The sequence below is a fragment of the Homalodisca vitripennis genome, chromosome 4 (genome assembly GCF_021130785.1).
Source record: "Homalodisca vitripennis isolate AUS2020 chromosome 4, UT_GWSS_2.1, whole genome shotgun sequence".
NCBI lineage: Eukaryota > Metazoa > Arthropoda > Insecta > Hemiptera > Cicadellidae > Homalodisca > Homalodisca vitripennis.
The window spans coordinates 59,570,158-59,582,643 of NC_060210.1; the positions used below are offsets into that span (position 1 = coordinate 59,570,158).

The window sequence follows — 12,486 nt, forward strand, 5'->3', positions numbered from 1 at the left end:
ATATTAGCTAATAGTTCAATTCTATCTGATTGACACTGTATTTTAATAGATTAGTTGTAATGGACGTTTAGGATTTACATAGAAAATGTGAGATAACAGTTTTCTTTGAAGGGATAAAGGAAATTAGAAGCCCTAAAAGTTAACTAACCACAATAGCAGCAGTATTGATCGAAACTGCCGGTTGACGGAGTTACCGCTGCAAGTACCGCGACTTTCGTGTTTGTAGAGCTCCCGTAATAGTCTACTTTTAGTTGATAATTTATTGCATAGAAGAATATTTACGATATATTCATGCAATAAATTAAAGAAAGTCTGAGAGAAGAGATGAGTTTTAATTTCCAAAGTTTCGGTTAAATTCCCTGATAACGACAAATTGATTTGGATTCTCAGTTTTCTAATTTTTAATAAACAGTTTATATAATTTTTGTCACGAAATATAGTCTCTTTACATTACAGTTAGTTGTAGGTCAACAGAATGGTACAACATTAAAGTAAATCGTGTCTTGTATTTGGTCTCTGTTAGTTGAGATTACATGTTGAATAAAGTTTACAAAATTGAGATATATTTGTAGGACTATATCTAGATCGTTTATTTTACTCACATAATTTTCATATACGCCAATATAGTGGTTTACAGCAGGTTTAGGGGGTGCTCTGGAAGAGGCTTCACATTGAACTATGAATTCAGTAGTTAGAGGTACTAAAAGTAATTATATATTAAAAGTTCTCTTTAGTCATTATGAAGGAACGATTTAAAATTACAATTCATAATCTGGATAAATTCATAAACATGTGTACTATTAGGATGAACAAGAGGACTTTAGTAGTTATTAATTATTACTATTGTTATTAATTCATTTGAAGTCCAACAAAAAGTATTTAGAGAGAAAATTAGAATATTTATCCTTTTTATTACTTATTTTTTACTTATCAGGAGACAATTCCCGCAAAACCCGGTAGTATGCAAGTTGAATATGGCCTCTTAGGAATATGTTTCCTATGACGTTTTTATTTACTTCCAAACGATTACTATTCCTAATGCGTTACCCTCATAAGAACATTAAGTAAGTCTCAATACTTCATAAGAAATTGACATTCTAGGTCGAGTTATGTATTGCCAATTTAAAGGTGAAACGCAAGAAAGATCTACTGTTAGACAATATCACTGTATTAGGCTATATTCAAATGATTACAAATTAAGCATAATGGGTTATACATGTATACATAAAAATTATGTTCATAAACGGTATATAGAGTACAACTACATAGTTCATTTGAGTCCGCAGAGACAAGAATAGAATTAGGATATATCAGTATGGCAAGTTTTGTGAATTTTATATGCTTATGTTACTTGTTATAACTAGCAGTAAAACATAATTATGATATAAACTTATTTTTGATAGTTTGGTATATTCTGTAAAATTTTGGTTAGGATAAATCTTTGTGGATCTACAATTATCAGTTCATTCATTCGAGGAGGTCCATTCTATTATTTTTTGAATTATTTTGGTGCTGTTCTTTAACTAGTAATATCTAACAAAAAGTTTAATTTGAAGTATTCCATTATTTTCAAAACTTTCAGTTTATGTGCACTTAGTAGTAGACAATAGATAGAATAAATATTTTCAGATTTTCATAAAGAAAACTATAAATTCTGGTTCTCCCCACAGATTAATTCCTTCCTGTCTTTCTGATAAACTAAAATTGCCTTAAACTTAGTATGTATAGGTACCGAAATTCCATTTCTAAATAAAATTTTATCGAATTTAAATTTTTATAGCCTTTTATATTACGAAATATTAACTAAAAAGTCTCGCTTTCAAAATTGCAGCTCTGTCCTGCTGGTTAAGCCATTAATAGAAACAACTGACACCTCAAAACCAACTCAGAACCAGTATTATTAAGTTTTGCAAAAGCTCATGCAACGCCCACGAATGAAGGTGTATTTATTTACGACTTGAAGACTTATAGTTTCGTTGCCATTTGATTCCTGAAATCTTAATCAACTTTCAATTGAATTTTCATCGGCAATCAAGCTAACTCACAGGGGTTTATTAAGAAAGTTTCTCTCTTTGATATCATGGGCCCGATCCACGGAAACTTAAGTCAATTCAATAATTTAGAAGTACTTTGAAGGTTTAAATATATTTGAATATATATAAACTATCTCAGAAAGCCTGCAATGGTATTTAAAAGGACATTGGACATGACACTCCTCCGGTTATTATGCGGAAACATAAACAAAAAAAACTCTTGTACGCATGATTAAATGCTATTTTCTTTGATAGTATGACTTAAAAGTTGTGATTGAAAGTACAAACGAATTGTTTACATGAAACACAAGTATTAGGCTAAGTATTTACTTTTGTAACTAATTAATTATCTTATCAAAGCATTGGAAGGTTAATGCATGTTGTAGAAGGTTAACATTAGCTAAGTTAATTACAAGCAATACACCATTTGACTAACGATTATTAGAAATTTGTACTGCCAGCCAACCCAGTGCAGCGCTGGTACTCGAGGGTGGTCGGGGAGGGCAGATTGTTATCAGTAGGGCTGAAGGGGAGGAAGGTGTTGGAGGGAGGGGGATCACTGATAACTGCCCTCTCTAATAGCAACATAATTGTGACAAATAAGACTAGAAGGGTATCTCATCTCCGACCAACCCATCATAAATTTGCGGGGTTCCTTGTATTACATGAATTTGCCTCCTTAGTTTCCACCGTTTGTAAGCAAAAGGGTTCATTTGTAAACGCCTCTACGTTATAATGTAGTTGTTTAGAAGTACATGCTACAGGATTGAAAATAACTTTACCATGAATAAGTGCATGGAATTAGTACATTAAGATTAGGAAATAGTAAACAATGGTATCTTTACATTTAAGATTTATTTTTTTAAATTGGATGACAAGCATATCAATCGAGGCTAGATTTAGATGGGGAAGACAAGACTAAATTGCTGGAGGTTATGTTAAGCTTTGCTGATCAATATAATGACATCACATGTATATACATTCATGTATATACATTCATGTTTACTTTGCTTTGTTACTTCAACCTTCAGACTCCAATAAAAGATTAGAAAACATAACTCATTGAGATAGTTTTGGGATTAAAAATTCTATGCTTACCCTTTCTTTCAAACTTATTTTGCTTTTCACTGCATACTATCGTAGTTTATTTTGTACCTGTGAGTAAACTAGAGAATATAACCTTAACTAACTTTAACTATATATAACTCAAACATTAAACTAAATTTCCAGTAATAATGTTAAAACAGACATCGAATAAAGTTGGAATATATATATATATATATATATATATATATATATATATAATTTTTATTGTATTTTCCAAAAATCTAACATCCAGTACAATGAGTTGGAGTTGGTTCGCTTAAGAGGACACAGAAGGGGGTAGGAAAACACCATTAAGATTTCTACACACATAAATAAAACAACTCTCAATGTAGTCTTAGATCCAGATCACGGCTCGTTAAAAGACCAGGAATTCTGTTCCTATGATGTTAAATAAAAATGTGTCTGGTGTGTTTGTCTGACTTAAAAACATTTATAATAAGGGAATTCGGCGTTCACAATGAACAAACAGATTTTGTTGCCATAGCATCATTCAAAATTTATTTCTGAACAAGAATAATGCAAGTAAAGCTGATTAAATATTTTCGACATTTATTTGCCATTTTATGAATTGCTTAACCCTTTGATTTCTCTATTTTAGGTCTACTTTCAGAATGTATCGGATATTAGTAATAATCAATAATAATAATAAAACAGAATACTATGGAACATTCCACCCCATATAGTATATTAGTTCTAAACAGAAAAAATACTTAGGCTTCATCCAATAAATGTTATAACGGTATTTACCTTATGTAAATCCATATTGATCTATTGCTGAACTTTTATTGCGATTAGGTTTGCAGAAAGAAAGTTGAGTATTTCTAAAAGGCCTGAAAAGATAAGAGGATGAAACGTTTATAGGTAATCAGGACCAAATACATAAACCATTTGTAACCCATTGGATCTTGTATTTTAACCCATTCAGTCTAGTAAATAATACGAAAAAACTTATTTACAAATTGAAGTTGTAACTTTTATACCGAAATAAAAGTAGGTATGTTTAACAAACTGTATTAAAAGAATGATTAGGGAAATCTAAATGTTTTAATGGTATTATCAATACCTTTCGTTTACAGACAACACATCAAAGTTGGATTAGTAGGCTATTATTATTTATTTTTTTAATTAGGTCCTTATATACACAAACAAATTATTGCTAGATAATAAATAAAAATAACTTACTTTTTTGTTGAATGCACTGAAGTGTAATCAATAAAATATCATTGACATAGAAAGAGACATTACTCAATCACAGTTTCTTACTTCAGATGTCTGTGCATTTCAATATTCTTTACAATAAAACTATTCTATAAAAAAATGGAGCAAATGTAATTACTGGGTGGCTTTATGAGAGATAACCGACAAACTTCTTTGTAATTCTACTCCAAAGATGAAAGAAAAGTACCTCCCTAACAAGATCAGAGGGAGTCGTTCGCTTTGAAGATGGATTTTGTTTTTGATTAAGGTTAAGGTTACTACTCCGCTGCAAGTAATAATATATTTTGTAATTCTCTTGAACTTTATTAAAAGTTTTAAATTGGATTTACAACTTGAACTTATCATAGCCTACAATTTCGGTTGTAACAAAAATGAAATAATTACACCACTTCTGGAAATAATGGGAAGCAATACCTGCATAGTGTTCCACTTCTGGAACCTGATTTTTAGTGTTAGTAAAACCAAAGAAAATATGCATAATTAAAGGAAAATTTTCCACATAACAGGAATTGAACAAACTAGACATATTACTTCACATTGTCTGAAGCACTTTAGCTAACATAAACGTCATGCATCCCGAAACATGTCTTACAGACAGTTTCCACTCGATGCTTACTAAAATTATTAAAGTAAATAATACATTGTTATAATATTACAATTTATATATATATATATATATATATATATATATTTCAAATGTGCGATTGATTAAATATCAATCTAAAATCATGTAAGGGGCTTTTAGAGTTTTCCGAGCAATTCGTTATCAGGGAGAAACCCTTTCCTGAAATTACTAGGCCTCTGGGAAGACTCTTCTCTGAGGGAATCTGTGCTCAATAACCACCATGTCACTAAAAACACTATTATATTAGTATTAACCACTACGGGATTAAAACGTCTCTCTGTCTCTCCCTCTCCCTCTATCTATCTGTCTGGATAATCTAGTTTTTATATAATCTGTTCTCAGGATTCGTTTTGAGAGAATCTGGGCGTGCCAGCTTGCCTCTGAAAGCACTATTATATTATGACTAACCATTACGGGATTAATAGCCCCCCCTCTCTCTCTCTCTGGAGGATCTCGTTTTTGTGATAATCTGTTCTCAGGATTCGTTCTGAGAGAATCTGGGCGAGGTAACCACCTTGTCTCTGAAAGTACTATTACATTATTACTAACCACTACGGGATTACTAGCTCTCTCTCTCCCCCCCCCCCCCATCTATCCGGAGAATCTAGTTTTTGTGATAATCTGTTCTCAGGATTCATTCTGAGAGAATCTGGGCGAGCTAACCACCTTATCTCTGAAAGCACTATTATTTTATTATTAACCACTACGGGATTATCAGGTCTTTCTCTTTCCCACCGTAACTCATGATTCGTTCTGTGTAATAATTTGGCCTTGGTTATCGCACGGGCTTTAGATAATTTTTCTGAAATAACTAGGTTTCTGGGATTATTATATTAGTATGAAACTACTATAGGACTAACAGGTCTCTCTCTGGAGAATACAGTTTTCATGATAATCCGGACAGGACACCATTCCTCTGAAGCCACCATTCCTCTGAAGCCACCATTCCTCTGGGATGACCCGGTCTCTGGGAGCACTTGTTATGAAGCCACCGAACTTTAGCCACCTCTCTAACCACATTTCTCTGGCAACATGATTCTTTTGTGAATACTAGGTGTATGGGTGGAATTCTCCTCGGTATTGAATGTAACGTAAAACATATTCAATTGGCGAGGTTAGGACTATTAAGCCCTCTCTTACACCTAACCATAAATTAATAAACTATACTATTACTGTAAAACAAGAGCTAAATACAGTTTACATTACTATTTTACATTCAAAAATTATAATCTCTATTTATATAAAGTAATAAAATGAAATAAAGGTTCACTAAGAAACTAAAAATAAATAAATAGAATAAAACTTACAAGGAAATTAACAGACATTCATCCATCACCATTCATACAAAGCCATCGTCCCATACCCTATGCCACGATATCATCAACCCGACGAGGCCCAAAACAGATGGTCCCTAAGCACCCCCCGAAACCGTTCCCGACTACGAATACCTCTGATATGATCCGGGAGATTATTCCAGAGTCGACAAGCAGAGACTGTGAATGATTTACTGTAAATAGAGGATCTATTAACAGGAATAGATAACAGAGAGGCTCCACGTCGAGTATTCCAATTGCTTGTTTCAGAAATGAAAGAAAAGCGTTCAGACAGATAGGAAGGGGAATAATCGTTATACAAAATAGAATGTAACATACATAACTAAGAATGTGGAACTGACGAAGTAGACTCAACTTTAACAGATGTAACTGATTGATGAAGGGTGTTATATGGTCATATCGTCTAAGGTTGAAGATAAAGCGAATACAATAATTTTGAGCACGTTGTAATCTGTCCGAAAGCTCAACCGTCATGTCATTTATAACTTCGCTACAGTAATTGAAATGGCAGAAAATCAGGGTCTTTACTAACATTACTTTAAAATTCAAGGGTAAATAAATAGCAAATTGCTTAAGACTATGAATACCAGCAAATACCCTGCCACAAGTCTCAGTAACATTATCGGCCCAACTAAGAGTTTTTGTAATAGTCAGTCCAAGATTTTTGGCCTTGTCACTGTATGAAAGAGGACGACCGTTCAATATGAGTGTAGGAGAGTTGTTCAAGTCGATATCGCTCAGAAGTCTGGAAGTATCACACGGACCTTTAAAATCGTCCTGTTTCTGAGAGATTACTTGTCCTCTGGGACAACTCAGGCCTTGTGCGATACTCCTATTTGGCTATTCAGGCCTCTAAGATTTCTGTTGTAAGAGTAGCTTATTTCCTTTAAAGGCTCATACGTACTCAATAACGCAATTTCTCTTTTAGATATCCGCAGTTTTGGTCCCTAGTATCTGGTATTCCTAGCTCCTAAGTCTTCTCCTAGCTGTAAAATCATCCAGTCTGTGGTTTTAACCTCATCTTCTTGGCCAGTTCTCTCTTTTCTCGATAGGTTTATTGACCAGCTCGGGAACGTTACAAGGGCAGAAAAAATAGAATTAGTACAAATCTAAGTAGATAGACTGAAAATAAAAATAGAAAATATACTATAAAAAACAAAAACAATACAGTTACCTTACTTATCGTTTATGCAAAAATATCTAATGCTTAATACACTTAGAACTACTTTAAAATCAAACAAAAAATCGTTAAAACAACAAAATATGCCAATTTTTAATTCTATATTATTAGAATAAGATAGAACACTTTTTGCTGTTTAATAAAATGATTATTCTCTTCCAATAATGCATCAGGAACTATGTTGACATATATTATGAAATTATCTTGACTAAAACGAACTGATACAATTAAAACTGTTTCCATTCCTAGATACTGTAAATTACTTTCAAAATCTAATTTTAAAATGTTTTGAAAAGTAATTTTCTTGATGACTTTTCTATATAATTTATTGGACATATTTTCAATAAAAGCTTTTCTATTTTAATTGTATTTGTAGCTTAATTTAACGATTTATGTTTTATAGTAGACCGTAGCACCTCTAGATGAAAATAAACTTAAAATGTCCTAAAATTTAAAATGGTTTAATGACCCATGACCATATTGGAATTTAACACATTAACCGTTGAACGATAACCCATTTTTATTTTGGTTTACTCTTAAACAAAAATTATATTAATGTAAGAAGATGCTTGTAAGTAATAAAACAGTAAGTGTTTAAGTTTATCTATTATAATACAATACTGTATACACAAGAAAGTAAGTTATTATGTAAAACCCACAATTTGTTTAATTATTTAGCTCAATATCGTACACATTACATCTAATTTTCCATAAAAATAAGTTTAATTTGTGAAGAATAGTATAGTTAATTATTATGTTGAATTATTTGTATCCAACACATACAAGATAACGAATTGTTCAACAAAACTCATCCTACTTTCCTGTTCATATAATAATCATAAAAAAGTTCAAAGTACACTTAGTAGTACACTTTTCATAATAAACTATCTATTGGTTCAAAAATGGAATAATGTCAATATTTATGATAGGCAGTAATGATGTTTCCATCGCCTGTCAATACCATTTTGACATTGACAGCTTTTTCGGTTCCCTTTTGTATCATTTCCTTGTAATAATGAATATACGTTAAGGATTCACTTCCCCTGAGTTGTTTACTTTCTTTTTATAACTTGCAGATGAAAACAAAACATACTATCTCAGTGTTAAGTGTTCTTCTTAAGTGTTAATAAATAGTGAAATAATACATTTATAATTTAAAACAATAAACACCACAATATTTATGAAGTTAAAAGAAACTCGTTAAGGTAAACGTAAATACTCAACTTCAACTGATCCTCAGAAAAATATTAAATTGTTAGAAATTTAGTTACATAATGTAAAGTGAGGTCCTTAAATGAAGTGTTTGGGAATAATAAGTTGATAGACGCTGCGTAATAGTCATATATTTAAGAATTAATTCATATTCTATATTCAAGTTACATGATTGAAATTTACTTTGATTTATAATTATGAAAAAATCCGCTGTATTATTCAGGATTAGTTATTACAAAATAAAATTGATTCAGAACTATTTTGAATATAATTTTAGAGCCAAACGTAGAAAACTACAGGGAATAATTTAAAAGTATATATATCTATAACAAATTAAAGTAATTTAATAAGTCTATCCAGTATACCATTCAAGGTTTCCTAGATGTAAATAGAACGATATGGGGAGGTGAAGTCACAATTAGGGTGGGGCACTTCACCAGTAGGGTGTTTCACAGTCCAGTTTCTTTGAAGGTAAATCAACAATTAATTATCCAACTAACAATATTTACTTTAAACGCTTTTGTTACAACTCACTAATCAGATTATATATTTAAATTTTCCCAACGGTTAAATGCGTACATTTTAATTGAAAACGTTCTTCAAAGCTAGAGACAATAATAAAAAAATAGAAACTCATTTCTAGTAGGCTACGAGTTAATTCGTAGTCCTCATGTTTATTAGTATAAAGCATCAAAAGAATAAAGATGAAGAGAAATTTATGGAATTGGTTTATACTTACGATTTTGGTTTAGTGTTGGGTTACGATGGGTGAAGTCTTCTTCACTTATGTGAATGATATGTATCAGTTTCAGTTCTCACATAAAAATAAATATCTCAATTTATAACCGAAATACACTCTCACTAAAATATATTATATTTGGTATAAAGTCTTCTTTTCTCCCCAGAAAAATATAGAATTCATTATTTATAACAAATTTTCAAAATAGTCTTTGAGTAACAACAGTAGGTAGCGAACGGTAACAAGGTGTTGCATCAGCGGTTGGGCTTACAGCAGTCCCCCCATCGCAGGGACGTCTTCTGAGAAGGGCTGTTGCGTGTCTTAAAGGCTAGGCTGTACATGGGGACTGGGGCCGAGTCTCGGATGCATAGAGGGCCGTTAACTGGCAAGGGCAAGGGCAGCGAGCATTAACTGGTCAGGCGAATCTGTAACACAATACAATGGCTCTTAGTGTAATGAAACTGATGAGTTTGGAAACAGGGGGCATGGGCAAAGGCAGCGAGCATTAACTGGTCAGGTGAATCTGTAACACAACACCATGGCTCTTAGTGTAATGAAACTGGTGAGTTTGGATATTGAGGACAATGGCAAAGGCAGAGCATTAACTTGTCAAGCGAATCTGTAACACTATAATGGCTCTTAGTGTGATGAAACTGATGAGGTTGGAGACCGAAGGCAAGGGCAGAGGCAGGGAGCATTATGAACTGGTCAGGCGAATCTGTAACACGATACCGTGGCTCTTAGTGTAATGAAACTGGTGAGTTTAGGCGAATCTGTTTGGTGTTAGTATTGAAATTATATTGTGTGTCTGTGTTTGTATAAGCAATAAAGAATTTTAATTGTACTTGAATTTAATAAAATATATATAATAATGAATAACTTGTACATAATATTAATCGTATGATAACCAAGCCGCCGTGAAGCGTGGCAGGGTCAGATTGTAGTTATATAATCTTTTTATTTGTTATACTCGTTTTGTAAGCTGTTGAATTACTAGTGCCTAAATACAATTCTTATGTTTAAACCATTTTTAAACATGTGTAATCTCAGCGCCACACACCATCGCCTCAAATCCCTTAAAATGTAGCCTCGAGGCTGTGGCAGATTTTAACACATTCAAATCATAGTTAACGTGACCGGAAATGACAAAACAAAACATAAAGACAATACAAAGAGATGTTGTCTAACTTTGTGACAGAAATGTATTGTCGTCTCAGGAAAGACAAGTAGGTCTTTATCAAAGACACTGATTGGAATCAGATTGTCAAATGCATATATTCCCATTACAGAAACTTAGGTAGTCGATGCTTCTGTCATAAAGGAAATATCCCTTTTAAAAGTACTTCTTATAGCTTGTAATTTTCTGATTTCTCTTTTGAGTTGACATTTTGTATATAATATACTCCAGTATTTGGTTCAATCTAAATGTAGGTGATAGCGCCTTCATTTTTGAACCAAACTAAACATGCTAAACAAATAGGTAACTAATTTGCACGATATATTGAACGGCGTTTCGGTAAAACGTGAACCATGGAGAACAACATTTTAAATCGAATTTTCATATTCTTAGAAATAATTCTATTTTGTTAATATGAAGTTAATTTAAGAAAATTAAATTAGCACTTAAAAGTTTGAATTTTGCAATAGGTACATTAAACATTAAATTAAAAATAACAGTAGAAATATTGAATAATCCAAAATTTACGATTTCGAATTATTATAATTTAATTTGTGCTATAGGATGATATCCAAATTTGATAAAAATTTGTAACATATTCTTAAAACTGACTTTCTTTATGTGTTCATCCAAGCAAGTGATATTTGTGTGTCAGCTGTTATTCGAGGAAGTACCCTTTTAAAACTATAATAAAAAGGAACAAATCAAGAATGAGTTCCGAAGACATGAGTATTTTGTGAGGAGTAGAATATAAAATTTAGTACGATACTTATTCTTAACTAGTTATTAGTTTTTCTTATTACTCAGCGAATACTTACCGCTTTAAAGGGGTAAAACCCCAACAGAGGGACATTTACATTATACTCATTGTTTACTGCAACAGTAATTCAAAACAATGCTAATTATTTCTGTGATAGTGTGAGAACTATAATAAAACATCATGAAACAAATCAAACACATATGAAGAGGCTACGATACGTGCCGTGATATATCTTGTTAAAAACTCTGATAAGCTTCATAAATTAAAATTGAACGTATGATATGTTTTTATGCAAGTCAATGCAGTACACGTTAATAAATTACAGTAAATTACATTAATAAATGAATTAATGAAAATATTAATAAATTAATATAATGTGAGTTATGCATATAATATTTCAGTAAAATAGTTAATTGAACGATCTACACTATTAAGTTTGTTAGACTTTCGTGACGATGTGATAATGTGATCTAACTACCATCCGAAGCTAAAAAGCCCCTTGAAGGTCATGGTAAGCTTACCAGACTAGATAGTGTCGCGATTTTTTTAAAAAGAGGTAATGTGTCACAATTATTTACGTCATCACAAATGGAACTAGACAGTTTTGGACCATAAAAATAAAGACATTAAAACATGACCCTTATTCACATGCGAATGAGTAAAAATAAATAAAAAATACGTTACATACTTATGCGTTATCAAAATATACCAAAGTTATAATTGTTAATTCCTATCTCAAGTTCTAAAAATAATAAATTAAAAAGAAATTTTGATAAAAGGAATATAGTACTTTTTTCCGCAAATAAATAAATGGCATTCGTTTACATAAATGCGTTCATTAGTTTAAATTGCATAATGACTGCTTCCACTGTGGACAGACTTACCCCATTGACTTCAAAATTTATAATACATTAAATACAATGGTTTCATATCATGTCATAAAAGCACATTAAAACATTGTACGAATACTACGTGTAATATGTTTGTTGGAAATAATGCAAGAGGAGATTAACTATTGGAGGATGAAAAAAGCATTGTTGACTAACATAAATTAAATGTCAACTCAGTTAATTGAAAAGTAAAGATAGAGAGGAATTAATT

The 12,486-nt window shown here is 31.7% G+C and overlaps 1 protein-coding gene across 1 annotated transcript in view; it reads right to left on the reverse strand.

Annotated features, from left to right (window-relative positions):
- LOC124359351 (high-affinity choline transporter 1) overlaps positions 1-12,486 on the reverse strand; it is an 82,675-nt gene that overhangs the window by 29,745 nt on the left and 40,444 nt on the right. The window contains exon 2 of the mRNA XM_046812027.1: positions 9,449-9,873. The gene's annotated coding sequence lies outside the window, so the exon portion shown is untranslated. The remainder of the gene's footprint in view (positions 1-9,448; positions 9,874-12,486) is intronic.